A 6,017-nucleotide genomic window follows, 5' to 3' on the forward strand; every position below is an offset into this window, starting at 1 on the left:
ATAAAAATGTATGCACAATGATATAGATGCAAATGGTGTATGAATGCATTAGATGGGGTGATCGTCCATCTGCTTGGGTTGGAGGTCGTCAACCTGCATCCACCCGTTGGGTAGGCTTGGGTATAGCCCGCATCTGGTAACCCTCTACCAGGATCGACATTTCTTCCAGAGAGGGCCCCTAGGATCGACCATACATTATGCAATGCAATGAATGATGGATGATATATAAATGCATATTTTTCATATTTGGCATAATTATCTTGATCAGAATATTCACCTATGAATTTAGTATACAATTATCATATCAAAATACTCAAATCAATAAATCAATTCGACAATCACAAAAAATTTATTTTAATTTTAATGAATTATGAGACAAGTTGGGCTACTCACCTGAGTCTGGTAGTATAGATTCTGTAGGGTAATTAGGATTAGGTTGGTTTGAATTCCAAGGGCCTATCAATTATATTAATGATATTATTATTCATATATTTTTATTACATGGTGGGGCCCACCTCTGATTAACATCCTAGGTAGCCAAATCCAAAATAATCAAATAATTAAAATTTTTATTTTATATTTCTATCTTTTATTTCCTTTTTAAGATCATAAAATTGATAGGAAATTATTTGATCGGAGTGGCCTATCGGATGATTAGATTATTCAGATTCTTGAAGTCATGTCATGTTTTGCCTCTACACATTGGATGAATGGTGTGAATCTAACCACACATACACCAATAGCCCATCTCGACCTTCTATGCCAAGTAATACCAACACTTGTGAAAAAATCTAAGATTCCTTTATTAAATACTTCTAGATCTGACTAATGCAGCCCATCTGATGGTCAGATTGATCTGAAAATTAAAGCCCTTGTATATTTTGGCATTAGGAATCATATGGTCCGTACAGATCTAATCTAATTCGATCAGGATGCACTCATTAAATTTAGTCCTAAAATAATATTGAACTGATCTAAAATCATATAGCATCACTTTGTTAAAATTGTCTCTACACACCCATACAATGATCATGTGGATGATCCACACCATCCATTATATAGATCAAGAAGAAATTAGCAACATAATAAAAAATTAAAAAAATTTGAGGGTTAGAACTTACCTGATCAAGTCTTCTTAGAATTTTCTCTTCTTTTTACTTTAGGGCTTCCTATCTCTTTTTTTTTTATGTAGAAAAAAGAAAATTCTCATAAGATAGGATGAGCACATCCTCCCTTATTCTGAATTTGAATTATTTTTTTAATGACATTTGATAAAAAAATTATTATTACTACTTCAATAATTGATTCCTAAACCTCTCTCTAAACTAAGAATATCTCTACCAACTCAACTATTAACTTATTCTTATTTTTTATTTAAAAATAAAATCTTTAAACATTTATTTTAGTTTTTTTTTAATAATGTACCAAAATTTAGGGTTGTTACATTCTACCCCCCTTAAAATAAAATCTTGTCCTCGAGATTTAGAAGCTAACATCTCAAAATTTTCTGCTTTTAATGGCATTGGTCACACTTATGTTATGGATGGTTTTAGACACTGGATTGGTCTTTTAGTTTTTGTAATAGTGAATTTATAAATATGTAAAATTTTGTCAAAAACTATGGTTTATAGAAGATTTAAAAATTCAAACAGTGATGGTTGTCTAGAAATAAACATTTTTTCAGTTAAAAATTAAATTTAGTTTTTTTTTTTAAAAAAAAAATTATTTTTTTATTATTTTCTTTTGAACTTGATTTATTAATCTACGATGTAGCCTTTAAATCACCTTAATTGGACTTGTACTTAATTAGTTATGAGTTTCTCAAATCAGGTGATTTTTGTTATTTAACAAAATATGAGGTGTCATGCCCCAAACTCGAAAACCGGGCTCACAAAATTTCCGATCGCCGAATCCGGCGGCGACAGCCTCCGTAGAACTCCATTCTCGACTCACAGCACCCATTCGCCAGGTTCCGATCTTGGGATGCTACGAGGAGGATTTTCAACACCAGTTTGATTCGTAATAAGCATAACCAAAGGCATAACCCACAAACAACAACCAAAAACTCCATCACATTTTCACTATAATCAAAAACTTTAAAAGTACAATGAGCATAAAGGGAAATACAATGATAATAAACAAAAAGTTCCAAGATGATTTGCAAAGCGCTCCTGCCTCAGCGCTACTGTGCTCCAACGTTACTTGCACGCAACGGTCGTGCATAAGCTTATGGAAAGCTTAGAGGGCGGTGAAAGTGTGTGTGCAAGGTAGTAGTTATGCAGTATCAGAGTAATGCGGAATATGCTGATGAATCCATGAATGCCATGAGCCATACCAAGGCTATGCAATGCGAGGCATGGATGATGTCGGTCATACCAAGGCTATGTGGTACAAAATGCAACTCAAGCATGCGAATCCTCATCTAAGTCCACATATCAATACAGCTCAACTCTAGAATATCACCGGGGTCTAGTACACTCCAAGCCAGATTGTCGCCCCATCACGCGCAATAAGGTGAGTGGAAAAGACATCACTATCCGCCTGCCAATATCAGGCTCGGCTCGTCGATAGCGGACTCATTCCTCGAGCTGGTCAAACTCAGCCTAGCTTTGCCCCCTCCTCTCGGGCGGGTAAGGCCGTACCCCCTTCCAACCGACCATGACACAGTGGAAAGCGCGACCGTCTAGTAATCGGCACTCGGCGCTCATGCACCCACTCGGTTTAGACATCGAAGCAACCTCTTGGTATCATAAGGGTTTAGGGACTTTCACACAGGGATATCTATAACACCCCATGTAGAACAAGATTTTTAGTATCCAATCCTGCCAACCACGATACGCCTGTGGAGGCTACGACCCTGATGTCGTTGGGGCGTACAGTACCATATCACATAATGCGAATGCATGAATCATACTATCCAGTCATGAAGCAATCCTGCGCACATCGTGCGCTCATGTAAGGCAACACCGCTCATTCGGGAGCCCCAAAAAAAATCTACCCGAAGGCATATGCCATGATCAGTCACTTCTCATATCAAGCATACATATGATGCATATGATCATAAATCATGGAACTATATTAAGCATGTTATATGGTAGTGGATGTTGTTCATAACGAAGATGGGCTTAGACGGCCTACAAGTATGGGCCTAATAATGAGCCTTAGGGAGAATTATAATGTGGGCATTTAACCAACATTATTCTTACAATGTGGACGTCAAACCAACATTGCTCTCAAAGTACGACCGCCATAAACATCATTACTCAAACCATAGTAGGGTTATACATTGTAATGGACTTATGTACATCCTATTAGGCCTCGACCCATGGGCCTTAGTTACATTAAATGGGCCTTATGACATGGGCTTCATATATATCAAGGTGGGCCTCAACGGATGGGCTATAACTACATCAAGACGGGCCTAATCCTATGGGCCGATCAAATGGGCCGAGTTGAATGGGCCTCAGGTATGTCAAATCGGGCCCACCCTCATATATATATATATATATATATATTTGAAATCCGACCCATTCATAAGTTAACATAGAGATAGCTGAAATGAAAACAATTATCAACTAAATTAGAAACTACTGCTGCCCTTAGAAGTTGAACGGTAGATGTCACGGTCCACTATTTAAATGGTGGGGTCCACTTGAACTTTAGATCTGATTCATCCTTTTGCTCATGCCATAAAAATAGTATCTCAAAACGTTTATATGGTATGGATACAGCGTGTGCATCATGGTGGGCCCCACCATTCAAACAATGAATGGTGTAAAATACATACATCAATGTGGGGCCTGTGGGCTTGTTGCCATCAAAGGGGCAACTAAATAGCTGTTACACATATTGTAGCTGCACTAGAAAGGTAGAGGTGGGTCCCACGTAGGGCCCACCATCATGTATATATTATATAATATAATATATAATATATATAATACAATGTATACTATATATAATATAATATAATATATCCACGTCCAGGCCCTGGACGGCCTGGATAGTGCTACATATTATATACATATATATATATAGATATATATATATATATATATATATATATATATATATATATATATATATATATATAATATCATATAATATATTATATTATAATATAGCATGCCATGTAAAGAAAAACCACCGTCCAGAGACCCAAGTCAGGCGTAGCCCCACATGGGGCCCACCGTAATGTTTATTTTCCATCCAAATCTGCTAAGAGTGAGGACCCAAAAGGGTTTCAAGGGCAACCACTCAATCCCACTGTTTCCTACGGTGTGGGCCACCTGAGCTCTAGATCAGGCTGATTTTCGGAGGGGGCCCACTTCAGGAAGTGGCCCACCCAATGAACGGGTTGCATGATAGATATACATCATGGTGGGGCCCACGTATGGGCCCGTGGGCTGCTACCCGCCCGTCCATCCGCCGGTGCGCAGGCAGTGCCTGCAGCCTTCTGATAGCAGCAGCGCCTGCTGCTGCAACATCTCTTTTTTTTTCCCACAGAATTTCACATGTGGGGCCCACGTCTTGAGAATCCACTCCATCCAATGGCCCCCCATGGCTCAAGACAAGCAAATCAAGCCCAATATTGAGCATATTTCGGTGTATAGAGACATTGTAGGGTGTTTCAACAATAAATACGCTATTTACTATGCTATGGCCCGCCTGAAAGTCAGATTGGCCCCATTTTTCGGCTCAACGCCTAAAATAATCTGGAGAATGGAATGGACGGCTTAGATTGAATACATATATCAAGGTGGGGCCTATATAAGTGGGCCACCCCATAAGCTTGGAAACAAGCTAATATTTGCGTCTTCTCTTTTTGTCCAGCGTCCAAGGACGCTGGATGGTTTGGCCTTGCACAAGCATTGAGGTGGGCCCTGCTTAGGTGGGCCACCAAATGATGTATGGTGTGGGTACAACTCATTTAAAGTAGGTCCCTCTTATAAATGGCTTGGATAAAATACCTGCCTCATGGTGGGGTCCATCCTGATGGGCCACATGACCATATTAACACAAGAAAAGAAAAAAATGAAAAAGAGAGGGAGAGAGGAAGAAAGAGAGAGTGGGACACGCGTGATGGAGGGACCCCGACACTATGGGCCCTCCGTTGCAATCAATCATACATGAAGTGGGTCCCATTATATGTGGGCCCATTAATTCAAAAAAAAGAAATCTAACGGTGGAGATTCCTTCTCCACAAAAATAGACGGTATAGATGACCCATATACAAGCTAGGAAGGTAAACATCATGATGGGGTCCATGGAGAATGGCCCCATCATGGAATGATATTGATAATCAAGGTGGGCCATCGACCACATCTTAGGATCCAAGGTGAGATCCATACCATTGATCGGTAGGCCTCACTTGGCCCATCTTAAAAAACGTAAAAACTACCCTATAAAGGCACCCACCGTTCGATCTTCTCGGTCCGTTGGAAAGCCTATCTCTTTGTGCTTCACTTTGATGGGGGAAGATGAGGTTTGAATGGTTAGGATAATGGATTTGGAATGGGAAAGTGGGCCACACAACTCACTCTTTTCTCTCTTGAAATGGCTTGGATGTGCACTCTCTTCCCTTGCTTGGAAAGTGTGTTGAGAAATGAGAGAGAGAGAGAGTTATAAAGATAGGTGATGTGTGATGGAGTGATCGATGGGAGAGAGAAGGATGAGTGTGTAAGGCTTCTTTTGACTTTTGTGGTTGCTTAGTGTAAGAAAGGCATCGGCGGTGTAAGAACTTTTTGACTTTAGGGTTGCTTGGGGATGGGTGAGAGGTGATGGTATACTTAACATGATTGGATGGATTGATTGATTGATTGAGGTGACACCTCGTAAAGATTCTCTCGTAATTCGCACGCGTGGCGTTTTTCTCGCACCGAACGCTGGCCCACATCTCCTAGCCAGAGTATCGGATCGGCGCGCGAGACGCGGCATCGGAACTGCAACGACGGCGCGGTCGCAGGGGTACAAGTCTTGGGTTGAGTTAACTCGAGTTGACGGCATGTGAATCAGGGTCG

This window comes from Magnolia sinica, chromosome 11 (assembly GCF_029962835.1).
Source record: "Magnolia sinica isolate HGM2019 chromosome 11, MsV1, whole genome shotgun sequence".
NCBI classification, from domain to species: domain Eukaryota; kingdom Viridiplantae; phylum Streptophyta; class Magnoliopsida; order Magnoliales; family Magnoliaceae; genus Magnolia; species Magnolia sinica.